This window comes from Cuculus canorus, chromosome W (assembly GCF_017976375.1).
Source record: "Cuculus canorus isolate bCucCan1 chromosome W, bCucCan1.pri, whole genome shotgun sequence".
In the NCBI taxonomy this organism is placed as follows: domain Eukaryota; kingdom Metazoa; phylum Chordata; class Aves; order Cuculiformes; family Cuculidae; genus Cuculus; species Cuculus canorus.
The window spans coordinates 20,470,454-20,498,278 of NC_071440.1; the positions used below are offsets into that span (position 1 = coordinate 20,470,454).

A 27,825-nucleotide genomic window follows, 5' to 3' on the forward strand; every position below is an offset into this window, starting at 1 on the left:
CTGAAAACTTGCACCCAAAGCTACCATAATAAAGTTATTAGTAAAGAATTCAGCTGAAGAAAAGCTTTTAAAAAGGAAAAAAAGCTCAAAAGAAACCATTTATCACAATTCAAGAGAGTATAATATTAATTTGGAACAAGATTCCAATACAACAGCATCTTGTATCATTGTACATGGGTTTTACTCCAATATTGCTATGATTATAATCATAGTAGTCCATGTAGGCTTTAAATTCAGAGATATTTAGATATTGTGCAAATTTAATGCCCCCAGCAAATATACACGTTCATATGAAAGAATGTGTTCTTCCTATTTCTTTGCTACTTATAGCCGAATTTTAAAAATCAAACCTAGTTCCTACTTTCACTTTAAGTTCTACATAGCCAATAGTCTGCCCTTTCTTTTGCCAGAAGAGTTGACTAGAAAACTTATTTTACACAAAAGTGGGTGTTCTCATTCTAGCACAGAATGAAAACATAACTCTCAGTATTTTCTAAAAAACCCAAAACAATACAGAGGAAACATCCTGTGTCCAAGAACAGAAAGTTGCCCACAATGAAATAGCCATTAAATTGTTTAAGAATTTCTTACCCACATCTAGCTATCATAAATAAAACTGATAATTGTCAGGCATGCATCATGCTTACACTTTTTTATCGTGGATTTGTTTAGGGCTGCACACTTCTACATTTGCAGGTTTTTTTAACCATTCTGGATAGCAATGAATAGATGCAAAATACTCGAAGTTGTACTGCTACTTTGCTTTTTTTTTAGTTACTACATCAATAATTGTACTCAAGAAATAAATTTCTATCTCTGTATAAAGATGTAAGCATAAGTTTCTGATACATTTTGTTAATAAACTACTGCATTTCTCTTTAAAAATGTTCACATTAAAAGGAAAAAGCTCAAAACTAGAAGGAATGTGTGATTTCAGTACTAGAACTGCACTGAGTTAACATTGTCTTCTGCTGGAGATAAATTCCTATTATGATTTCATATTCAAGTTAGATTTTATCCTTACCTCTTGCTTTGCCAATTCATGGCTTTGTCTGGGGGAACACTGAGACTGAGTATAGGGAGGTTGGTGGGCAACTCTCTACATCACATAATCAATTAATTGTTCTCTAGATGGATATTTTGCTACTGATGATTGAGGAGGGAGATGATGGACTTGGCTGTAGTTTGCCTGAGGTCTTTGAGGCTGGCACATTAGTCCATTTGTCAAACGTACCTGAATAAATATTTCTCATGCTTGACTGCTTTTAAGTCTAGGAACATTACTGAAACTACTCTTCTGGATCATGTATAATTGCACTCAATTTTCATTATATTCATCACCTCTGACCCGATAAAAAAATCTGAAAAACAAAAACTTACTTTGAGTGCTAATCTACTAGAACAGACTAGACAAGGTCGTTGCTCTTAACACTTGCTTCACTGAGTTATCTGAATAATTATTTTCTAGCAGTGCAACTGACAGCATTAACACTTGGTCGATATCATTATAGTTTGCATTTTTATTGCATAAAATTCAGAGATTTTTGTAACAATTCTCAGTAGATCATACATGAAATAAGAATCTCGCACAGCTAGCAGACAGAAATTATATGTTCACTGAGCATCTTTTGGTTACTACTTCACAAGAAAACCACGAAAGCTCAAGACTTTAATATGAAAACTGTAATTGTTATTTTGCTAAAAAATGTGTCACTGATTTGATAAGTATAATGATGACAAACAGCAGTAAGGTCACAACTGTAAAATAGATTGCTGCATCGTAATAACTTACAAGCATCCTTTTAGTTTCATTGTAGTAAGCCCTGCCTGTATAGATGGACCTTAGAGATAAATACAGAATGTCTCCTACAAATTCTAGCTTGTCACCAAAATTTCATCACAACAGATTTCAGATTTGTTCTTTAAAAAGTTTAATCGGCTTCAATTTGCTTTCCTGAAATCATCTGCTATATTCCAGTTTCCACTTGCAATTATGTCTTTTCCTGAAAATTTCTTCTTCCAAAGCCTCTGCTGAAGAAAAATGATAACTATCCCCCTTCATATAGTTACCTATTTTGTCTTCCAAAAAGAGCATGATATTTCAGTTACACTATCTTCAATACCTGGGTGAAAGTCAAATCCTGTTTTACATTTTAAAGAAGCCCCAGTTCCAATTGCTATCCCAGCATGTTTCTATAAATAATAATAAATATATCCTATCTGAGGTGTCATGTAGATAACTATCTGCACAGCTATTTTCTTCATGCTGTCTGGAGGAATATCTTTGAGACCAAGTGTGGCAGATGAGTAATTCTGCTGTCCTGAAATGAATACTTCATCTTGGCATTGGTCTCCCAGAGGAGAAGCCTGGGGATGCTTTAAACAGAATGGAGCAGTAAAGAAGAATGTCTTCATAGTATTCAAATTAAAAAATTCTCATAAGCAGCCCAGGATAAAACATTTTAAGGGCTTCATCATTCTTTATCTTCTTTGATTAACTAGTATGTTGTTTATGTAGAAAAATCTTACTAGCCAGGACACCACACCCATAAAATATTGCTGGATATTTACAAAAACTATCAACTGCAGAGGTGTCTTTGATCACCAATACATTGATAAGAAAAGTTGACAAATGGTAAAGACTGCCTATTCACACGGTTCAAAGAAGTCTTCTGTTGACTTTATCCTGTTCACTATGGATGCTATCACTCAGGATGCTCAGTTAAGGAGTCATTTCCTCACATTTTCTTAGAAAATAAAATATTTTCTTGAATGCCTAAAATATCTTACAATGAAGTTTATATAATCAGAATTTGTTTAAGGGAGAAAAAAAGCATAATAAAGTTTTGTTCAAGCCTTTATCAACCTAGGTTAAATTCAGAATGGTAATTTCTTGTTTGAAAATGTACAATGAACCCAGAAAGTTTTACATATGTTCAATCATCTATGAAAGCAAATTAGAAAACTCAACTTCATTATATTAAATTGAAAAGCCTTACAATAAGGTTAAATCATATGAAGCGAAGGGCAATTCTTTCATCTAGTGCCTATAAAAAAAATCCAACACATAAATTTTATTCTATTTATTGAAAGCATTGTCCGTATATAAAAGGACAAATCTATCAATTTAAAGACATAGTATCATAGTATAGTAAGGGTTGGAAGGGACCTTAAAGATCATCTAGTTCCAACTCCCCTGCCATGGGCAGGGACATCCCACTAAATCAGGCCTTGAACAACTCCAGGGATGGGGCATCCACAACATCCCTGGGCAACCTGTTTCAGTGTCTCACCACTCTCATAGTGAAGAAATTCTTCCTAATGTCTAGTCTAAATCTGCCCCTCTCCAGTTTGTACTCGTTCCCCCTGGTCCTATCCCCACAAGCCTTTATAAGCCCCTCTCCAGCTGTCCTGCAGGCCCCCTTCAGGTACTGGAAGGTCGCTGTAAGATCTCCTCGGAGCCTTCTCAGGGCTGAACAGGCCCAACTCTATGAGCCTATCCTCATAGGGAAGGTACTCCAGCCCACCGATCATCTTTGTAGCCCTCCTCTGGACCTGTTCCAGATGAGGTCTCACAAGAGAGGAATAGAGGGGCAGAATCACTTCCTTCGACCTGCTGCCCACGCTTCTTTTGATGCAGCCCAGAATACGGTTGGCCTCCTGGGCTGTGAGTGCACATTGCCAGCTCATGTCAAGCTTCTCATCAATCAGCACCCCCAAGTCCTTCTCTGCAGGACTGCTCTCAAGCACATCATCCCCCATCGTGTAATGAAAAAGGAGATTGCCCCAACTCAGGTGCAGGACCTTACACTTGGTCTTGTTGAACCTCATGAGGTTCTCAGAAGCCCACTTCTCCAATCTGTCCAGGTCCCTCTGGATGACATCCCATCCTTCCACTGTGGCAACTACACCACTCAGATTGGTGTCATCTGCAAACTTGCTGAGGGTGCACTCAATCTCGCTGTCAATATCATTGATAAAGATATTGAACAGCAGCAGTCGCAGTACGGACCCCTGAGGGACACCACTTGGCACGGATCTCCATCTGGACTTTGAGCCATTGACCACTACTCTCTGAATACAACCATCCAAACAGTTCCTTATCCACCCAACAGTCCACCGATCAAATCCATATCTCTCCAATTTAGAGAGAAGGATGTTGTGGGGGACTGTGTCAAAGGCTTTACAGAAGTCTAGATACATCACATCCATCGGTTTACCCATGTCCACTGCTGCAGTTACCCCATCATAGAAAGTTAGTCAGACAGGACTTGTTCCGGTGAAGCCATGCTGGCTGCCATTAATCACCTCCCTGCCCTCCATGTGCTTTAGCACAGCTTCTAGGAGGATCTGTTCCATGATCTTCCCAGGCACAGAGGTGAGGCTGACAGGTCAGTAGTTCTCAGGGTTGTCTTTTCTACCCTTTTTAAAAATGGGCACAACGTTACCCTTCTTCCAGTCACCAGGAACTTCTCCTGACTGCCATGACTTTTCAAATATCATGGAGAGTGGCTTGGCAACCACATCTGTCAATTCCCTCAGGACTCTGGGATACATCTCTCACAGTTTATGCTCTTCCCCTCTATATATTGCAATAGCCTCCTGTAGGTACTCACTCGAACATGCACATCAGAACCTCTTCGGTCTGCAACGTTCAAGGCAACACTACCCTGGCTGCCATGCAGATCCCTAGAGCTGCCATAGTGAAAACTGCTAACTGCAGCAAAATTGGAATTAAAGGACTTAAACAGTATGCTCTGAATAAAGAAGGGACAGATTTAACACTGATTAGTGCAGCATGCATAAACCACAAGATATGCTATACACAGACTAATACAAATATATTCCATCGTCATGCAAAGTAAAAAACATGCAAGAATAGTAGATATATAAAACAACTCAGTGACCCGTATTTACATTTATTTACTGTAAATCAGCATGCAGCTAGCAATTTACATGCAGAATTACTTGTAGATAAAGTAATGCAAATGTTCATGTGTCTGGAAAAATAACAAAGGTGCACAGCTTATCAAAATTTCTAGATTTCATTAAATTTACAATATATAAAATGTTGTAGGAAGAGAAGCTGGTAGTCAAGATATACACCTGTGGAAAACCATATAATTACTATTACTAATTCTCATTTTTCCCCCCTATTACTGGTACAATACAGATAAACATTTACACAGAGATAGAGATTTGACTGGGTTTTCTTGTTACTGCAATGCTGTCAACATCCTCAATGCATTCCAATAACACTTCATTCAAGACTGTGAATGAGAAGAAAAAGAGAATGGTAAGAAACCTTGGAGCCCATCCCTGTGCCATTGTAGGCAAACGGATAATGTGAGCTCAGGACAGAAGTGATAGTGACTTGGGTTCGAGTTTCATTACCATGCAAACCTGACCTCTGCAATATTGGCAAGGGTAATAGAAAGAAATCAGTAGACATTAGCATCTTGCCACCATGTTCTTTTGTAGCTATAAGAAAAAAACAAATAAAACAACTGCACAAAAGAAAGGAAACCCCCCCCATGTGCCACCTGACCCTATCTTAAAACAGTGATAAAGACCTGTGAAAAAATACGATCATATTAAAAGATATACCACAAAGCATCGAAACCCAGATAATCCAAAGTAGGGGGTTTTTTTATAGCTTTTAATTTTTCCAAGTAAAAAAAAGTTCAAAATATATTTCATTTGACTAAGATACTGCAACAAATCTTACATGAATAAATACATTTTGGTGTTTCTTGACTACACATGCTAATCTGATTTCGAAAATTGTCACTAGTCCTCAGGCAAATGTTTGCTCTTTCATACTAGCTATATTTTGTGAAACTGAAACTGATTGAGTAATCAAAGTCATATGCCTTTGCATATTCATACTCCTCAGATGCTCTGGTAGCACAATCATTTGAAACCTCCTTGGAAAATAGTATTTACTGAGAATACTTGGCTTTTCTTGGCTAAGGCTCTTGGATAACCTCTCACTCTCAATGGCACAGTAAGCTTTCTTCTACACCTGTCTTGTTCTCTAGTAAATGTATTTTTCAAGCTTTCAGACAAGTCTGTAGAAGCTTTTCCCCTCTTGGGAGGGGAAGACTGTACTCAGCATTCAAATCTCTACTAAACATTCTATCAGAGCTTACTATTTCTCTCAGTTTCAGTCCAAACACCATGATGAATATAACACATTGATGGTTCTGTAGTCCATTAAAATTGGAAAAACAAAATAAACAGAAATAAAAATTTAAAACTGACAGCACCTGAATGGATAGCATTCCTGCAATTTATCAATCAGTGCCAAACTATTCTTACAAACATTTAAGCACTTAATCTTATGTGCGCACAGACCCACTGAAGTTATTTCCCTTGACATATTTAAACAAGATTAACTTGGAAAGAATCTGAGGCCATACTGATTAATATATTTTTCTAAATTAGCTATGTAGAGAAAAAATAACAACTCAGAAAAAAAATTCAAACTGATTAAAAATGCAATTCTGTATGAATATTGAAACATGGGCTTTTTTTTTAAATAAGGTGCCACACACTGTCAACTTTGAGAATAAACCCACCTATTTTAAATTCTGAAATGGAAAGTAGGAATCTAACTTTATGACCTCTTCTCTGAAAGCTCCACCATTTTAGATAAATAGTAGATAAAGTAGATTAAAAATAGAGGACTTAATTCCAGATGAAATTAGAACTGAAAGCAAACATGCACCAAGAGATTCACAACAACAAAAAAAGAAAATGTACGTATGTAAGGAAAGGCTAGAATCAGGCCTAGCAACTGTTTCTGCCTACTCAGTGCATAGAAATATAATAGATATTTGCAGATTACCATAGCAGATATTTATTATTGCAGTTTATGGATGAGAAATTGCTCTACAACACAACAAAATGTGTGTGACCAGTGTTTTACACAGGCAGTATTAATTTAATTCCCAAATTAAAAAAATTCAGCAAGACTACTATAGAACACTACTGTGACATATCAGGTAGTAACATTTGCAAGTCACACTCCAAAAGAAAATATGTTGAAAGATATTGCTGTTCTTAGAAACTCACCTGTACACTGAATTTATAAGGTTGGGGCAGAATTGACTGCATACTTTCCAACAGCTTACATATATAGCTACCAGAGAGCAGCTTGACATTCAAAGAAGTCCTTTTCTTTATCCCACCATAAAATATGCTTTGTATCAGGTAAGTAAATAGCTTCTTCTGAATATATGCAAAATTTCTATTTATGAATAATCTCATGAACTGTTTCATCTTCCTTCAACCAGATGGATAATTTTAGTTGACTGGGTTAATGTCCCCTTACATCTTGTCAAAGGTTACAAAAGCTGGTTACCTGACTGGAATTCATTGTTAATAATATTTGCTGGACATAAAACTATCCTGTATTCCTCCTCATGCAAATTAAACATGCAAATTAAAGGCTTTTCCCATCTGTATCAGATAAAAAGGACTAATAAAAAGAACCCAACAAGAACCAGCATCTTCAATTCTGGCCAATAAGCAGACAGTTTATTTAAGTCGGTTCACCACTCCCCCTCCAGTTACTACATTTTATCAAACCAAATGAGTACTTCAGGAGATTCACAAAAAAAAAAAAAAAAACAACCCCCAAAACCCCACTACACACTCTTTCCTAAGAAGCACAGCATAGAAATAATAAACATAGTCAAATTCAACAGACTTTGAAGAGTCACAGCAAAGGTAATGCTATTAACCTATACTGTTGTGTATAACCACAGACACGAATATTTGAATTAAATATTCATCATAAGGCTTAATTTTGTACACCTGTTTTTGTCAGTGTTCTATCTTATTATTTTAAAAAAGAAGCAACATTTTAAGTCCATGAAAGCTTTTTCAGAGCAATTTCCAATAAGTGCTTGTTCCTTAAATAAATTCTGTAATTACTGATTTTTTTCAGACTTCAAAATATTTCAGGAGTCTGGTTTATAGATTAAGTCCCCCGCAAAAAAAAGCTAACTTTTAATTACAAACAGAAATATCTGAAACCATTATTTTAAAAGAACAAAGAAATATCCAGTGAATGCCTAGATTTTCCACATTATCATATTTGCCAGCTGCCATATAGGAAACAAAACTCATTCCCTTCTATCAATTGAAGTTATGCAACTGAAAAAAAAAAACAAAACAAAATTCATCCCTCCAAATACTTGCATTTCCAAAGAAAAATCATAGTGGTTTTTTTTTTCTTTTCCTTGTTCTTGAAGTGAAGAAATAGGGGAAAAGGGCAAACCAGAAAGATCAAGAAATGTAAGGGAACATTTTAGTATAGTATGAATACAGTGCTACAACAAACAATAAAAATTACTTGCCCTAAAAGAGCTAGCCTTGTAGTCCATTAGGTCAATACGACATTTTTTAATATATTCTAAAGTAATTGGACTAAGCTGACAAGTGTGATGTAAAAACAACATGGATTTTTTCTTTTTTCTTTGGGGGAAATGTTCATTTACACATTCTACCATTTGACTGTTTCTCAGATATCCATCACAAGCACATTTATCCTTTTTAAGACAGTATCAGAAGTACATTTTCACTGGTAATTAAAAGCAGTTCAAAACACAGAATATTTAACTTATTCCACATTCAGGTAATAGAAAGGTAGAAAAGTTTTTAAATTATTATTTTTACCTTTTCTAGCTTTTTAGCCTCAATATGTTGCAGTACCTGTTCCCTCCAGTCATGAGGGACTTTACTTTTTCCTGGAGGGTCTAATAAAGAGTGGTCAGAGTTAACCCTTGGGTTTGATCTCTTTGAAGGGCTAGTCTGTGAGTAATTGAAATCACTAACTGAAATTGTCCTTTCTGGTATTTCATTCACCAGTGGCTGAGCACTCTGTGGTTGGGATATATTTGGACTATTAATGCTATATGTCCTGGCAGAAAGAGGTCTCTGTTGCCCAGACATTACTGGTGGAGATCTTCCCACTGAATGCAAGTCTCTGTATTTTAAATAGTCCCCTTCAGGAACCCAAGCCTGCCTTGAAGGTCCAGTATCCCAAACACCCACAGAAGCTGTAGAGGATGCACTGCTCTGCCTTTGAAGAGTGTGTCTGGTTGTTCCTGTGAGCAGCCTGTCATTTGGTGGGATAGCTCACACATCTATATGTCTCCCAGCCATCTGTTGATGAGTGTTATACACAGTGCTGGCTTGGACATCATTATGATTGGATAAATTCATATTGGCAGAATGCTTTATGTAGCTGGGGGTTTCTGTGCTGTCAGACCTAAGCAGATGTAAAGGAGGTAAGCTGCCTTGTTCTACTTTAGTGTTTTGTTTCTGGGGCCACAAGGTGTCTTTTGTTCTTGCACTTCTGCTGTGCTGAATATTATACTGGGGAGTGCAGACTATCTGCACACCACTTGTCACTGATCCTCTCACTGCATTAGCACTTTCAGGATTGTGATTTAAGTCAAACATCAACACAGTTTTTGTAGAAGATGACAACAACAGTCCAGGAAAACCCTGAAAAGGCTGATCATACAGAAGAGTAGCAGATTTACTTTGAACTGTTTTTTCCATATGCACTACCAGATGCTGATTTTACCACTGAGTTTGGCTGTTGAGATCCATTCTCACTGACAATATCGTAGATTTTCAGACCAGTGTCCATACTGATGATGCTGTGAGATTTCATCATAGGACCCCTTCTCTGTGGGGACAAATCTTCAGTGCTCCTTGAAACAGAGAGCTCACCAGAAGAATCATCATCAACTGCAGTGCTTCTTGTTAATTTGTCTTTACTGGGAGACTGTACTGCTTCCTCAGGATATCCATTTACTTTATTTATAGGATATTTATTTCTGTTTTCCAAGTGCTGGCTTACTTCTTTCATATTGTTATGCAAAAAGCCTTTTGCTATTTCCTGTGTTTGTAACTTTTCTACAGCAACTGGTACTGCCTCTTCACTAACCAGTTTATTAATATTCATGTTTATTTGGTCTGATTTGTGAGACTCCTCTGTAGGAGTGCTTAGATCAACACCGTTTCTTATCAGGCCTAATCTTTCTTCAATGCTTAATTCATATTCAGACAAATTTGTAATCTCCTCTTGTACATTTGTTTCTTCTACTGTAATGCTCAATTCACCTACATTTTGCAAAACATTATTCAAATTTTCATCTTCTCATCTGGAAAAAAAAGATGGCTCTTAAAAGAAATTCCAAAAGGAACCAACATATTCCTTTAAGAACTGTTTTAGAAAATTTAATCATTAATGTGCAACACAGTCATACTGTACACACAGTATAGGGCAAAGACCAATATACAACCAAAATTATGGTTTGCTATCTTACCATTACAAAAATATCTTATGTAGAGGGCTCATTTTGGCAACTTTTGTTTGTGTCATCAATTACGTGACCATGTTCTGATTACAGAAGTTTAATTAAATTCAGCAGGAGTTATTAAAGACAGTTTAAAAATGTCAAAACGTATGAAGTGACAATAATTCAATTTTATTTATCAAATACTTGCAAGTTCCATGGCAATTTTGGACAACTGTTTTGTTTCTATTGGCAAATTAAAAAAAAAAACAGGCACATTTTAACTAGAACCACAAAAAGATAAACAACCTGTAAGTCCATTCTTTATAAGTTTCTAAATGCTTTTTATAATTAAGTTAGTAATCAAATTGATCTTCAACATTATGCAAATAAAAACAGAGAGCTTTTGAAATGGTGCATTGAAAGTATTTTGATAGGAAAATAAATTATTATTATGTAATATGAAAGATTAAGTAACATTTTTCTATTATATTTGCTCATAGGTATACAGTATTTTACAAACCTGATCTTGGATAAAACAGCATGTGTTTCTTTGTCTGGAGAACAGAGAGAAATATCTTGGCTGCTATCAGTATTTAAGGAAACAGAATTTAATATTTGAGAAGGAGAGGAACACTTGCTGTTATTTTGATTGCTATTGTAGGTAGCTTCATCTGATAAGGAATCAGCATCTTTTGAATAATCTGAAACAAAAATTTGCCGGTTTAGTTAAATGGCTATTAAACAGATGTCTGTAACATGTATGTTACGGTGTTCAGAAATTGTATCTTGTTGTTCAGTAATACTTATTACTGGAAACTATCATATAAGCTAACACCTTTGCAAACTTTGTATAAAATTACAAAAGACAATATTATATGAATCAAAATACAATTTGCTCTTCAACTGCTAAATTTAGTTTTCTCTGAGCCCTAGATCATTCCTAACTCTTAAGGAAATGGTTACCCAGACTGAAATTATCTTTCAAAGAATATAAAACTTAATTAACAAAAAAAATATTCTGAAGTTTTCTGTGAAAGGAAAGAAGAAAAGAGTAAAGTGACTATGGAGAAGGAGTTGCCACAAGAGAAGTTTAGTCTTAAACCTTAGGAAGAGAGCAGAGCTTCTCAGAGAAAATTTAAACAAGTGATATTGCTGCCAAAAGCAGGAGTAGTCCACAAAATTGAGGGTAGTGATGGGAATATGGAAGGTAAATAGCACTTTCTGCAAGCTTTTCTTAAACATATCAAGAGTGTGTTCAAGTTAACGGTCCCTCCAAACACAAGCATCTCCTTTCCCCCTCTGCTTTTAAACTAACGACAAGAATTAAGAAAAACAGGATTTAAGCACAGCTTCCTCTACCACACACTCAAATATAAGATAACGCAGAATTTTTTTCTGCTTTCATTACTTAACTAAAAAATTGATCATCAATCTTAAAATACAAAAGTCAACTTTTACATAATTCAGCTGGAAAAAACAGTCATTCTGACTCATGAAATTATCAGAATTGTACGTCACTTCTATTGTTTTTTAATGGTATCTAACCTTTTTTGTTATTGCTAAGAGCTAGCACTTTTGGTTGATTTATGGAGGTTTCTATCAGCAGTGGTCGCATTTCTGCCATTTTCATCTCTTCATTAGGGGAGAGTTCTGATTCCTGCTAAAAGAAAACCAGCTTTTTTATGCTGTGCATTTTAAAGAAGTGCTTAAAAGATATTTGTGACTGAATTATCTTTAAGAAGCAGCATAGGCAGACTTGCATTGTCACTGATGAACAATCAAACTGGTACTAACTTCAACTGCAAAAACCTACTCGGAGCAAGCAGATGCAGCCTCTGTTCCATCACTGGAGAGAACCTCCAGTTGAGTTCAAGTCAGAAAGTCATTGAACCAGCGAACACACAAAACTGACTAGATGGGTTTTGCAGAAAAGAGCTCAAACTGAAGTAACTACAGTAGCATCCCCAAGACAATCTTAAGAAATGGAAAGCTATGCTGTGAGAAAAGACTGAATGATCAGTCACTTTTCACTGAATGATAAGTGTAGCTTAGGTTGATATCTTTATGGATGGCAATTTTCTATTGTTGACATAAATTTTCATCTCTTAGAGTAACAAATTCAATATAACACCAGTACAGTACTTTAACTGCTATGATGTTAATCACAATACTATCCCTCGAGCGTCTCTTCATGGTTAACAATTGTTTTCAGGTTCTGCAAGGTTTTAACAGGTGCAGTCATCTGTGAATCTGCAGTATTGTGCTCAGCTTCGGGTTCAGTAGGTTTCTGCAGAGAGCTTCCTGCCTAATATTGCTTTCTCTCACCTGCTTTATTATTTATTGAAACAATTTCTGAAGTCTACAGGATTAAGAACATGAGCAGAAAAAACATCCTGAAAGATTTTCAGTAACATACGATAGTTAGAATTAACATATATTTTGGGAAACTATGGAATGGAAAATCTGAGCATTGAAATGAGCAAGTATGAAATGCACTAGGTCAAGAGAAATCTCTGCAGATCACTGAGGTACAGTCCCTAACCTCTGCCAATCAGTCTGACTCTCTTCTTCATTGGGGTCAATTTGTACCATTAAATTTTCAGTTAAATAAAAAAAAGATCAAGAATATCTACAAAGAGACATGTCAGCATCAAACAGTAGCCCTATCATGCTACATCAACCTGTTAGCAACTCCAATTTCCTACAATTGCCTACCCAATTTATTGTGCAAAACCTTCAGTCAATGAGGGCAGCAGCAAGATCCCTAGAGATTATCCTGATTTTTATTGTGAAGTCTGGTGGATAAAGGAAGATTAGAGGATGACAAAGATGCCATCCTCCAGAAAATGAAGACAGCTTCTTAACACATCCATAGTTTGTATTTTCCTGAGAATCAAGTTACTTTCCTTGTTCTTAGTGTCAGAGGAAAATTACTACTGCAAAAAAGACATTTATTACAGCCTTCATCAGATAATGAAGAGGTAAGTTCTGTTCTTTGACATTTTTTCTTACTAAAGTAAGAAAATGTTGAGAAAGAAGATAATTAAAAGTAATCAATAACATTCTAGACCTTTGGAAGTTCTTGCAACATTAGAAGAGAATATTATATCTAACCTTTACCCCCACATTTTTTACAGAAATTGTCTGGTCTTCTCGTTTTAACTCCTTGGCAATATCGTCAGTAGATTCTTCATCCTTTAGCCTATGTATAATTGTCTGGACTGTTTTAACCATATTCTTCAGTTCATGAGGATACGGAGTTGGATACCTCATCAGGTTGCCCTCCTGTGTAACAAAAAGCAGTAATTTTCTGAATTTAATTAAATGCTATAATTTAAGCATCAGTGTTACAACAAACAATGAATTAGGACAAAACACTCATCAGAGCAATCTAGGATCTCCACTTTGCTGTTTGAGTCTACCTGGATGTGGTGGGTTGACCCTGGCTGGACGCCAGGTGCCCACTGGCGTCACTCGCAGCAACATCTTCGAGGAAACATCTAAAGACTATATCACCAAACTCAGTACAGGTCGTATAGTTCCTCACAAATCCTTATAGGATACTAATATTGGTTAGAGTTGAGCTTATATTCTTGACTTAGAATCGTAACATTATAGGTAATAAACTAAATGTTTAAATACAGTTCTGGGTCCTACTCTGTCTCCCTTGGGGTGTGACAGAAAAATTGGCACAGTGAGCAAGGTTACGTAATTAGTAGCACAGTATTTTATATTTTAGGCACACCTTCCTGCAGGGGTGGTTGCTCAATGTTACCGGATAGATTTTGTCACAACTGATCATTGTGCATCTATTCAAGGGTGGTAAATTCTACTGCCTGACCTTCAGGTCTTACAGACAGATCATGGTTTTGGGCTTTACCGGATAAGTAATATGGTCCCTTATCCGCTCCCATTTTCCAGTCTGTCTAGACTAGTGGACTTTGTGTTCGTTAAAAGGGGAAAAATACCCCAATTCTGCTGTGCTGCTCTATTGAGACTGTACTTGTTTAATTGGGCATCATCACTCTAGGTGCAATTTCAGCCCAGGCTTACCCCTGAGGGTTGTTGGAATGCAAGGGGGATTGCACCTAGCCAAACTGGTCTGGCCAGTATTTACTCAAAAAACCTCAACCTGTATTTACACCTTTTCTATTAAATGGAGTTTTCCCCAGCAATCCTGGGAGATCAACCTCCTAAGCAGTCTGCAATGTCACTAGACACGCTGCTCTTGGAAAAATTCAAATATAAACCCTCCCCTCAAGGGAGAGATCGGGCAAAAGATAACTGGAAAAGTGAAGACAAAATTGTCTCGTGCATTGAGCAACTTTGCCAGGAAAACAAAGCTAAGAAAGGAAAAGGTAAAAAAGTTATTTGTGCAGTGTTAGGAGCCTGTTTGTCTTGTGCTCAGAAGGAGGCTCAAGCTTTTGAAAAAACAACTCCCTCATATAAGGATTTACAAGAGGACTTGGATGTTGAATCATTTAAAGGAGGAACTAAAATTGGAAAAGCAGAGAGCTGCAAATTATAAACAGGAATCTGAGAATTTAAGGCAGCAAGCTACTACCTTGGAGAGCACTCTCAGAACCTGTAATTGGGAACTTGAGAATGTCCAGCAGGAGAAGGGGAAGTTAGCAGAAGATCTGCGGCAAGCTGAGTGCAGAGAGCAAGCCTTAAAAACTAAGTTAAATTTGTTGTTATCCCAACTACCGCTCTTTAATGCCTCAAAGAAAATACAGAAGTTGGTGGTGGCAGCTGATCCTGAAACATGGAATGGAGATATCTGGAATTCAGATAGTGAGGATGATCATAGTGATGTAACTAATAGCACAGTGTCCCTGAGGCCTATTATCAAAACGGAGACAACTACCGAACCGTCAGCAGATGGCACCAGGGAGGAAACTGTAGTTAGGGTTAGAACAGCTCCTTGGTCACTGGCTGAATTAGCCAACCTACAGGAGAAGTTCTCAAGGAAACCCCAAGAATCAGAGACTGAGTATGTGTGCAGAGTTGCTGAACTGGGGGGAGACCGTATTATGTTGAGTGATCAGGAAGCTGGTGGATACTGGGGACCTGGTGTGTTTCTAAATTTAATTCCAGGGCAGGACAATAGGTCTCTGACAGCTGTGCAGCTTATTGGGCTGGAGGTATTGATCTGCAGGAGCGTGGGGATCCCTTAGTAATCAAGACCCCATGTTTTTCTGATTTATCAATGTCCGTACAGAAGACTGCATGTATTCAAGCTATGTATGAGCAGGGGCTAATACATAATTCTCCCATGCTGGCCCCAGTGGATCCAGATAGACTGACCCCACTGGTAAGAGGGTTACCGGATAGTCTCAAATCATATATGGTAGGCATTCAGGATCAGATACGGCAGGTGGTGCAAGCTAGGGAGTTTGGTGGGGATGCTCAGCAACGACGAGCTCAGGCCATTCCTACATGAAGTAATCCAGGAAATCATAAGTTGTGGTAGGAGAATGGGATGGTCGATCACTAGTTCTCAGCCACATGAGTCCAGAGAATCTTATTGAAGGATACGATTCCTGGATACTGATGCTGCTAGAGGCTCTAATCGCTCCCTTCAAGGGAATCGTCAGTGGCACCATAGAGCCCCTGCAGCTACTAATGGTAATAAAGCTGGTTTGGAACGGTATTATCTTTATCGGCAGTCAGTCAGTGCAGGCATACCAAAAACTATGTTGCAACAGGCTTCTGTGGCAGAATTAACACAATTACTACGGGCTGTGACGGGACGGTTTCCCAAACCCCCTGACCTGCCCTTTGTCCCCACTGCTCCTGCTCTCCCAAGGCAAGCAGAAGAACAAGGGAATTTGATCCAGTTGGAGGACTCTAATCAAAAGAACTCCACTTCCCGGGCCAGGCAGGAGCCATCCTGAAAGTCGGGTTCTGGCCATACAATGGTTCACAAGACCAGTATGTGGTACTAAGAGCCTTTTAAATACTCCTTCCCCCACTATTGTTTTACCTGTCGGTAGGCAGAAAACACGTATTGAATTTCTGATAGATATGGGTGCACAAGTATCAGTGTTGTCACAGAAGATGGCTAAATTATTAGGCATAAAAGGTGGCCAACCTTACATTGAAGTTATGGGAATTGATAATATAAAACATCAATGTCCCACGGCCCTTGTTGGAATTGGCTTACCAGGACAAATGAAACAGTGCCTTACACAGGTTCTGATTGATGACACTCGTGTAAACATTTTAGGTTTTGATTTGTTACAGGGGAGACGGTGGAAACTCCCTGACGGTACAGTCTGGAGTTTCGCTCATAATACAAATCCCTTAGAATTTTCCCCTGAACCTCAGGTCAATCAGGCGTCTGTGAAAAATATTTCCTTGCTGGAGGTTTCAGTTCCTCTTCCCTATTCTAAATTAACGAATGTAAAACAGTATCCACTTCCAGCTGCAGCAATAAATAGAATTGACGGGGTGGTGCAGGATTTGGAAAATCGAGGCATAATATCACGAACACACTTCCAGTACATTTCGCCCATTTGGCCAGTAAAAAAGCCAAATGGGGATTGGAGATTGACAGTTGATTTTAGACAGCTAAACGCTAATACTGATCCCTTGAAAGCTGCAGGACGAAGTATTGCTGAGATAATTGTTCAAATCCAAAGCTGCAACCACCAGTGGATGGCTACACTGGATGCTAAGGATACGGTTTTTTAGGATTCCTCTGAGAGAAGAGAATAAAGCTCGTTTTGCATTTACATGGAAAGGAGTTCAGTATTCCTTTAACAGACTTCCTCAAGGATATAAACATTCCCCAACTATCACTCACAGCACACTAGCAAAAGTATTACAGGAACTTAGCTGCCCTGAAGGTGTAGAGGTGTATCAATATATTGATGATATTCTAATAGCTGGAAACAATGAACAGCAGGTGTCAGTGGCAATGCAGACAATAGTGGATAAGTTAGAATCTTTAGGGCTAGACCTTCCTCTCTCAAAAAGGCAAAATTCAAGTGGAGAAGTTAAGTTCTTGGGAGTATGGTGGATTAAGGGAATGGTAACAATCCCTTCAGATACATTGCAACAGATAGAGGAAGGTCAGACTCCCACATCTAGGAAGGATTTGCAACAACTGCTGGGAACCTTAGGGTACTGGAGGAAGCACATACCTGGGTTTTCTATCATTGCTCGACCATTATATAATCTTTTAAGGAAAACAAGTAAATGGGAATGGACTGCTGTCCATCAACATGCCCTGGGTTTATTGGTAGAGGAACTTAAGGTTTTTCAACAGTTAGATCCTATACATCCAACAGACCCTATACAGTTGGAGTGGGGATATAGTGAACATGGATCTCACTGCAACCTGTGGCAGAAGGGACCAGATGGACCTCACCGGTCTGTGGCTTTTTATTCTCAGTCTTTTAATGGAACAGGAGACATTCTAACGGTAGAAGAGAGAAGTGTAAAAATCTAAAAGTTTCAAAAGGATGTAAATCCTGCAGCTGTGTTTAAGGCACAGTCTCCTAATCCATCCCCAATCAAAGAAGCCCCTCCTTTGATGGAAGACAGTAATTTAGATGGTGTGTGATTTACTGATGCCTCATCTCACAGAGAAGGAGGATCTTGGAAATACAGGGCTGTAGCTCTGGAGGTTAATACCAACCAAACACAGGTAGTGGAAGGGGATGGTAGTGCTCAAATAGGGGAGTTACGAGCTGTGCTGCTGGCTGCCCAAAATGGAGCCACTTATATTTATACTGATTCATATGCAGTATATAAGGGAGCCACGGAATGGATAAGCCACTGGGAAACAAATGACTGGGTGGTAAATAGAAATCCAGTATGGCAAGCAGAGTTATGGAAGCAACTGTTAAAAATTGGGAATGAGTAATTGATACATGTAGGTTGGGTGAAAGGACATGACTCTTCTAAAACTATCCAGACAAGGTTTAATAATCAAGTAGATGATTTAACCCATATTCGTGCTATCAGCATTTCTCCATGGATTAGGATAGAAGAGGATGGAGATGATTGGCAGAGGTTGTTAGAGTGGTTGCATATAAAACAGGGACACTCAGGCACACAAGATCTGTATCAGGAGGCATTGGCTAGAGGATGGCCGACAACTCAGGAAAAGTGTACTCAAACAGTTACGGGATGTGCCTCATGTCATTTGAGATCAACACAGGATCACCCAGCCAAAGCTCCGCCTTTGCCTATTCGTGATCAAAAGACACTGTGGCAAACTTGGCAGATAGATTATGTTGGACCATTTAGACCCTCCAGTGGCAAGAGATATATGTTGGTGGGTGTGGAAGTAATTTCAGGAATTACCATGGCTACCCCTGTCCCAAAAGCATGAAGCAATTACACAATGTGGACTCTCCAGGAATGGTTTGGAGTACTTCCCCTCCCAGAAGAGATCCAGAGTGACAATGGTTCACATTTCACTGCCCAAGTGGTACAGGACTGGGCAAAAGAGGAGGGAGTGCATTGAACCTTTCATACTCCATACTACCCACAAGCCAATGCAATAGTAGAACGCATTAATGGTTTGATCAAGAAGTATGACAAAATAACTGAGATGAATTGGGACCTCTGTGTATCCAAAGCAGTATTTCTGATTGATAACCCATGGACTGGTGGTGGGAGTCCAAAAATGAAAGCCTTTTTGTCCTCAACACCAACCTTAGTTCCCATAGATAACAAGAAATCAGGCCAATACCCTGATAAATATCATTCTGGACAACCAGTCCTGGTAAAGCTGCCTTATATTGGCAATGTCCCAATGATACTGACCAAATCCAAAAATGTTTATATGTGGGAGGCTCAGGATTACTCTGGGAAAACACATTGAATCTTAATCAGATGGATCTTCCCGTCCTTTTAATAGGATGGATAAATGTTTCTTTTGTCTTACAGGCAATGAATTGTACCTGGCACAATGGGCTTGACTGGATCAAGACTGACTGTCCTGCAGGACTTCTGGCTGCATTACTTATAGTTATCACCTTAATTGTAATTGTAGTGTGGAAACTCAGGTTTTAACCTGTTAAGAACAATAGACATTGTTTATATATGTTTTGTGATAATTGTGTGAATAGTTTTATGATTAAGGATAGGTGTTGATAAGTGGATTAAGAATTAAGCAATTTTTGCTATAATTATGTATAAAAATTTTGTATTAGTGCTAGCAAGTGTATTTCTTTTTGTGTTGTATTTGCATGACATGCCATTTAAGGTGAATTGGAAAAAGCAAACTTGATGAGGTAGTAACTGATAATTTAGCTTTTGATATGGTTAAGGGGTTTATTCGTTTGATGAATTTGACTGGTAGAGGGTTGTGCATAGAGTTACCTGAGAGTGCAGGCAAGGGAATACCATTTTGAGCATTCAATATAGACCTAAGATCAATATATGATTCATTGAGACTGACAAGCAACACCCAAATGTTGTGGGAGACTCGAAAAACTTATGGAATGTATCTGCAGCAACAGAGCTCAGAATGGATTATTCGAGCCAGGGTAGCCAATATATCAGGTAGTTTACAGTGTATCAAGGAGGATACATATACCAAACACCTTCACAATTGCACGTCAATAACAGTGGGGGAAAATATCACTGAAATATGTGAAGTTTTTCCCTGGTGGCCTCCCAGTGATGAGTTTACGCCACTTACACATCCATACACCATATGGACTAACTTGACCTGGTCTTTTGATTTCCCACACACATTGGGAAAGTATTGTGGCTGGCCAGGTAGAAGTCATCAGTACGGTTACAATGTGTCAGCTGATTGTGTCTGGTCATTATATTTTTGGACAGAGTTAAGACCACAACAAGGACATCATCCTTTTGATCCTCTTAATCCTAAATCAATGGAGGTTAATGTATCACATCCATTGTTTTAAACAGTCAGACTGTTTTAAATTGTTCCAATTTTGGGAACTACCTTAAAACCATATGGAAAACAAGTGCATTAGTCACTGCATTCCAACAGGCTTGTTTATGTTATAATCATACCATACCATTACCTGAGAAGCTGGATCGCTTGTCCCTATGTAACATGACTTTAGGTCCTGCGGGAGTGGATAAGAATGTATTTGAGTGGAGTAATCTGACAGATGTGTAAAACCCCTCAGAGACCTTTTATGACAAATCCTGATGGGACCATCCATCAACGATCCACTGGAACAGATGAATCTAATTGTGACACAGCTCTTTTCCAGAAGTATTAATAAGATTTGTGAATAGAAATCTACATATGTTGCACTTTGATGATTTAGACTATAAGTTCGTTGTGATGGAAATATCCTGATTTACGACCTTGGATTTTCTGGATTCCTATACATTGGTGGGGATTGCACTGACAGGAAGCAATCCACTGTGTCCCTTACCATCGGGCTCCACTGACAAAAGTAAAGGAGATGGGCCGACTGGTATCCCAGATGTTATCACTCCAGAATGGACTATAAGAGAATGAGAGGAGCAAGCCTTAATCGGAGCTCCCTCTCAGCTGGTCTGAGATCCCCCACCGACATCAACAATCTACGAACACCGAACATAGGAGCGTTTGCAGAAACTTCACCTGCAGCAACTTCTTCGAGGAAACATCTAAGGACTTTATCACCAAACTCAATACAGGTCATATAGTCCCTCACAAATCCTTATAGGATGCTAATATTGGTCTCGACTTAAGCTTATATTCTTGACTTAGAATTGTGATATTATAGGTAATAAACTAAATGTTTAAATACAGTTCTGGTCTTCCTTGGGGTGTGACACCCACCAAGCAGCTCTATTGTTGCCCCTCCTTAGCTGAACAGAGGAGAGAAAAATGCAACCAAAGGCTCATGGGTTGAGATAAAGACAGGGAGAGATCACTCAGCAATACCGTCACAGGCAAAACAGAATTTACTTGGGGAAAAGTAATTTAATTTATTAACAATCAAATCAGAGTAGGATAATGAAAAATAAAAACTAAATCTTAAAACACCTTCCCTCTCTTCTTCCCAGGATCAACTTTGCTCTCAATTTTCTCTGCCTCCTCCTCCTGAGTGGCACAGGGAGATGGGGAATGGGGGTTGCAGTCAGTTCATCGCATGTCATCTCTGCCATTCCTTCCTCCTAAGGGGGAGGACTCCTTCACACAGGCTGCAGCTATTTTCTAACTGCTCCAGCATGGGTCTTGCCCACGGGCTACAGTCTTTCAGGAACAGGCTGCTCAAGTGTGGGTCTCCACGGGGTTGCAAGTCCTGCCAGCAAACTTGCTCCAGTGGGGGATCCTCTCTCCACAGGGTCACAGGTCCTTCCAGGAGCCTGCTCAAGTGCAGGCTACCCACGGGGTCACAGCTTTCTTTGGGTGCATCCACTTGCTCCACCATGGGGCCCTCCACGGGCTGCAGGTGGATATCTGCTCCACTATGGACCTCCATGGGCTGCAGCGGGACAGCCTGCCTCACCATATTCTTCGCCACAGGCTGCAGGGAAATCTCTGCTCTGGTATCTGGAGCAGCTCCTTCTCCACTGACTGTGGTGTCTGCAGGGTAGTTTCTCTAACATATTCCCTCTCCTCTCTTCCAGCTGCTGCTGATGTGCAGGTGTGCCATGTCCCCTCACTTCTTAAACACATTATCCCAGAGGTGCTACCACCCTTGCTGTTTGGCTCAGCTTTGGCCAGCAGTGGGTCTGTCTTGGAGTTAACTGGCACTGGCTCTATCAGACATGGGCAAAGCTTCTGACAGCTTCTCAACAGACACTACCCCTGCAGTCCTCAGCTACCAAAACCTTTGCCATGCAAATGCAATACACTGGATTAACTCAGATTTAAGTTTATAAACCCCAGCAAGATTGCAAAGCAGATTTTAAGTTATCCATTGACTGCAAGTAGGATGAATTATTAAAATTGTAGTTTGCATAAAGAAAATCAGGATTAATCATTGTTTCCCTACTATCCTTCCCCACAGCACCATCAGTCCAGTAGTCTCTGAGTTATGCCCTACATTGCCTTACATCAGCTGAAACTTTTCCCCTTGTGCTCCACTTTCAATGAGAGAGGGGAATCATTCCATCCTGTTAGATACTCTTAAAATAATAACTGAACACGATTTCTTCAGCAGAGTAAAATCTACAGCTAGAGTAAGGAAAAGGATGGGATTTGGGGGTAGAGGGAAGAAAAGAGAGAGCAAAGTCCCAAGTATTGAAAAATAAATTCAATACTAACCCGAGGCAGTGCCTCTCTCTCATCTTTGTATTCATCACACTCAAATGCTACCTGAGCTGTTTCCACATTGTTTCCTCTGTTCCTCCCACAAAGATGGATTGAAACTTTCATTATCGGATATGAATACAACTAAATAATAGTAAAAAAATTCTTGTAAGAATAGGATACAATATGCAAAATAAAAATTATCTTTTTTGTTTTATTGGATGGGATTGGTATTTCTTGGTATGCATTCTTAAAAGATAAGAGAGTAGCAGCACCATACACTGATGACTAGCTGTGCTGCTACTGCTTTATGAACTTGGCTGTATTTTCATAATATTAAAACCCCTATCTGTTAAAGTGAAAAAAATAAAAAAAAACATACACACAGCTGTAAACTACTCTGAACACTCACAGTTGCCAATTTTCAGCAGAACTCTGTTGCAAAGTATTTTTATTCATATATATGCATAAATATGAAAATATGTATTTTATATATATAAAAGTAAACTATACTCATATAGATTTATGTAGCCTGACTTCAGTGAGGTGGTCTCTTTAGCATGTATAAGAGCATTCACCTGATTTCACTTAATGATAATTTAAAAAAGGAAGAATAAAAATTACTTATTGAGAAAAAAGTGCATTATTACTAGTCCTGAAAAAACAAAATGCATCTAAAACATAAGGTAAATACATGATTTTGCAGAAGTTATATAAATGACAGGAGCATTACAATTACTTGCATAATTTTATAAGAGAAAAAAAAAGAAATATTTCTTTTCTGCCTTATTCTAGTATGTCTCCATGCATTGTGCTACATTAACCAGGTTCTACTTTAGCATGCCAAATAATCTAATAAATCTGTCACCACCACCTCAGCAAACCTATATACTTCACTAGCAATGTTAAGATTGTTCATACAAACTATATGGAAATAGAAAAATGCTTAATTATAGGGCTCATGAAGTGCACTGGAATATTTGTTACACTGTGTTTATTGGATAAACTTACAATTTTAACACATCTGAAAAATATTCTAATAGACTTCACTATCATATAAACAGATCCTGGCACAAAAAGAACTTTCTAAAAAAAATTAAATTTTAAACCTTCTGTTTAGAATGACTGCTTCAGACGGAGGTTTTCTATCAAACCAAACAAGCAGCCCTTTCTTCATTTGCAGAAATAAACCTTGCCACTGGGATAAAATAAAGTTCATACGGAGAGAAAACTTTCATGATTTCAGCCTCACTGACAACCTCCAAATGATTTTATAATTCTCACATTCTATCAGAGTTATTGCATATGCATTATCTGCATTGGAATGTGCTAACTGATGCACAATTTACTGGTTTTGCAGATATTTTTGATTACTCAATGTACTAGAAACTTGTGCCATGTAACAGAAAATGTTGCTGCTTGTCAATTTTCAATTATTTCCATTGATACCTGACCTCTCATTTCTGTTAAAAGAGCACAAACATTTTCCTTTTGCCTGCAAGGGAGGGAAAGTGGAGAAATATAGACACTTCACCTTTGCAAATTCCTGATGGAGATACTCATGGAACATAATTCATTTTCCTAAATATTTCACAAGCGTGCAGAAATAACTTCCTGGTGAAGTCTTAATCTTCTGGACCTAACCTTTTATAAAAAGTTAAAAAGGATAGAAAAGGTGACCCTGGGAACTACCGACCTGTCAGCCTCACCTCTGTGCCTGGGAAGATCATGGAACAGATCCTCCTATAAGCTCTGCTAAAGCACGTGGAGGGTGTGGAGGTGATTAATGGCAGCCAGCGCGGCTTCACCAAGGGCAAATCCTGCCTGACCAACCTAGTGGCTTCCTATGATGGAGTGACTACATTAGTGGGCACGGGAAAAGCAATGGATGTGATCTGTCTGGATTTCTGTAAAGCCTTTGTCATGGTCCCCCACAACATCCTTCTCTCTAAACTGAAGAGATATGGATTTGATGGATGGACTGTTCAGTGGATAAGAAACTGGTTGGATGGTCATATTCAGAGAGTAGCGGTCAATGGCTCGAAGTCCAGATGGAGATCGGTGACAAGTGGTGTCCCTCAGGGGTTTGTACTGGGACCACTGCTATTTAATATCTTCATCAATGATAGTGAAATCGAGTGCACCCTCAGCAACTTTGCAGATGACACCAAGCAGAGTGGTGCAGTTGCAACACCAGAAGGATGGAATGTCATCTGGAGGGACCTGGACAAGCTGGAGAAGTGGGCCTGTGTGAACCTCATGAGGTTCAACAAGGCCAAGTGCATCATCTTACACCTGGTTTGGGGCAATCCATGGTTTCAATAGAGGATGGGGGATGATGAGATTGAGAGCGGCCCTGTGGAGAAGGGCTTGGGGGTGCTGGTTGATGAGAAGCTCAACATGAGCCGGCAATGTGCGCTCGGAGCCCAGAAGGCCAACCATATCCCGGGCTGCATCAAAAGAAGTATGTCCAGCAAGGTGAGGGAGGTGATTCTGCCCCTCTATTCCTCTCTTGTGAGACCTCATCTGGAGTATTGTGTCCAGTTCTGGAATCCTCAATGTAAGAAGGATATGGAGCTGTTGGAACGGGTCCAGAGGAGGGCTACAAAGTGGCCCAGGTTGCCCAAGGAAGTTGTGGTTGCCACATCCCTGGAAGTGTTTAAGGCCAGGTTGGATGGGGCCTTGAACAGCCTGGTCTAGTGAGACGTGTCCCTGCCCATGGCCAGGGTGAGTGGAACTGGATGATCTTTATGGTCCATTCCAAACCACACCATTCTATGATTCTAAACCAGTTTGAACTAAATGTGAGCAAAATGCATTTTTTTCTGGACTGATTTTTATTCTTCTTTTAAAATAACATTTTGTTAAAATAGTCTGTCTAAAGTAGACACCTGGCAAGGAGAATTTCAACCCAAAGTATTAAGCTCTGCTGGAATGAAACTGAGTGTAATGCTGGGAAGTGGCAACCATCAGGGAATGAGATCCCATCAGTCCATTCCTCACCTTGCTCCCCTGTTATTCACACTTCCAACTGGAACAGTTTCACCAAGAATTTACTAATATTGGGATCACGTTACTGTTCTCATTCTTCAGATGTAATACTTCATCACTTAGAAGTTTACTTCAGAGTTATATCTACTGTGAAAATCGCGTTATCTGGGCTGTCTTCCCATTATTATTTTCAAAAGTGAGCATTCTGACAGGGTATTTCAGAAATGCTTACCATCCTTGGTCCTTGGTTGCTGGGAGAACATGTAATTAGTAAGCACTGTCTTATGTGTGTCAGGGTCAGCTTCTTTTTGAAGAGGGATAAGTGGTTTGGACTAAGAAGCAAATGAAAGAAGGGTTGATTGACAACTGGCTTTGACTGAGAACTAAAACTCAGTAACAGCTTTAAGAGAAGAGCAAATGTTGGATATTCTAAGAGTAACACTGTTTCATGCTAGAACTTATTACTGTCCCAGAAATGGCTGATCTGGAATACACAGATATATTTAGCTATTTAAAGTTGTGGATATTCATATATAGAGAAAAAATTTGCACTCAATTTTTTATATTGACACCAGATTAAATATCCCCCACTGTCATTGTTGGGACGGACACGACAATCAAAATTTTTTGGTTAAAAGCCAAACTTCATTGTTTTACAAGCCTCTTTATATTTTTTTCTTATCTATCAGCCTATGTTCATGCACTAAAGCTGTTAAAGTGATATGCTCAACAGCTCTGTCCACGTGCCTAAAGCTTTACTATGATTTGTTGAACAACACTGTCCATGCGCTACCTGTATCTACTATTTTTCTTGCCAAGTTTCAGTTAGATATTACTTTTTTTGCTTCCAAGATTCTTCTTTGGGACTTTCCAGCCTCATTATGGGAACATGGTTATCTGTTCAAGGTCAATATCCATTTTCTCCGAGTCCTCAGACCAGCTGTGGACTCCCACACCCCACCCCTTACAAAAAAGGGCAGGGGATTCTTGAAATTACTGTATTAGTAAAAGTGCTTTCATTATAGTACACCTGAGACTAGGGAATTTCTGGCAGCTCTGTATATCTTAATGTCATTCAGGAAATTGGCATAGTACAGAGAGCTTTAATACACAGGAAAAATACAAATCACAAGACCATAAGTTACTTCTCAATAGCTTGAAACTTGGATAGTCACATAGTTCTATATTTCTTGGACAAGAAACCCAGCACAAAAAAAGGCATGCTGAATTTCCCCAATGGTATAGCTGCGGAAGAAACAGCATGCTACATATTCAAGTACTAGCCTATCAAACACTACCTTTCCTGTGCAAATAAGCCCAAATTAAGGAAAAACAAAAACCAAAATCCCAACATCTATTAAACTGCATTTCCTAATGGCACAGAACATTGGTAGAAATATGAAAGTCTCCAAAGGCAGGTAGGCTCAGTGTTGTTTGTTTTAACAGAACCAACACAGTAATAATGTCAAGGAAGTTCTGATATATATACACAGTACCACCTCTCATTATTTAACAGATGGCTCTGTACTTGTCAATTTCATTAGGAATAGTCAACATCATTATTTTTAATTTTTAAAAACTTAACCTGATTGTCTGATAGCCACATAGCAGTGAGCTGTTGCAGTTTAGTAAAAGTAAATGACAAATTCTTCAGTCTGTAAATCACAAGAGTTTATGTAAGTACACTTATCATACACTTATCAATGTTGTTAAGAAACAATGCTGCATTAGCCTGTAAAATGCTTTAAACAAGACATTTACACGTATAGTTAAATGAATAAAATATTGACAGTTAAAGGCAACACCTTTTATTTTAGATTCAAAGCTACACCCAGATTTAAAAAAAAACACATTTCCATCCAGTTTAGCAAGGAGATTAAAAAAATGAGACAATGTAAACTGAATTTAACTCAGTTCAGTGACTTGAATAAGATTTTGAAGAGAATCATTGGCATTGTGCATAAATCAACTATTCCAATTAAAATCAGGCTTTTTTTCCCCAAGAAACAGGGCTGCCCTGGTAAATGAAAGCTGTGGCATAAATGGATAAATCAGGCTATAGATGGAGTATAGAGAAGCTGAATTGGCAGAACAGGATGGAGAGTTTAGAATTCTTTCTCCCAATACATTGGAATGCTACAAATTGGCACCTTCCAAGAGAGAAATGTTTTGTCATTTTTTAATGTTCAGTACTAATAAAACAAAACTCTCTCTTTCCCCCTTCTCCAACACGCTCAAGTGTTTTACAATATACTGTGATACTGTTTTCTTCATATGCAATACAGGAAGCTATTAATTTTTAAGAATTAAAGGTTTAAGAAA

General features: G+C 38.5%; 1 pseudogene; it reads right to left on the minus strand.

Annotated features, from left to right (window-relative positions):
• Positions 1-27,825, minus strand: part of LOC128850239 (erbin-like) — a 50,078-nt pseudogene that overhangs the window by 5,497 nt on the left and 16,756 nt on the right.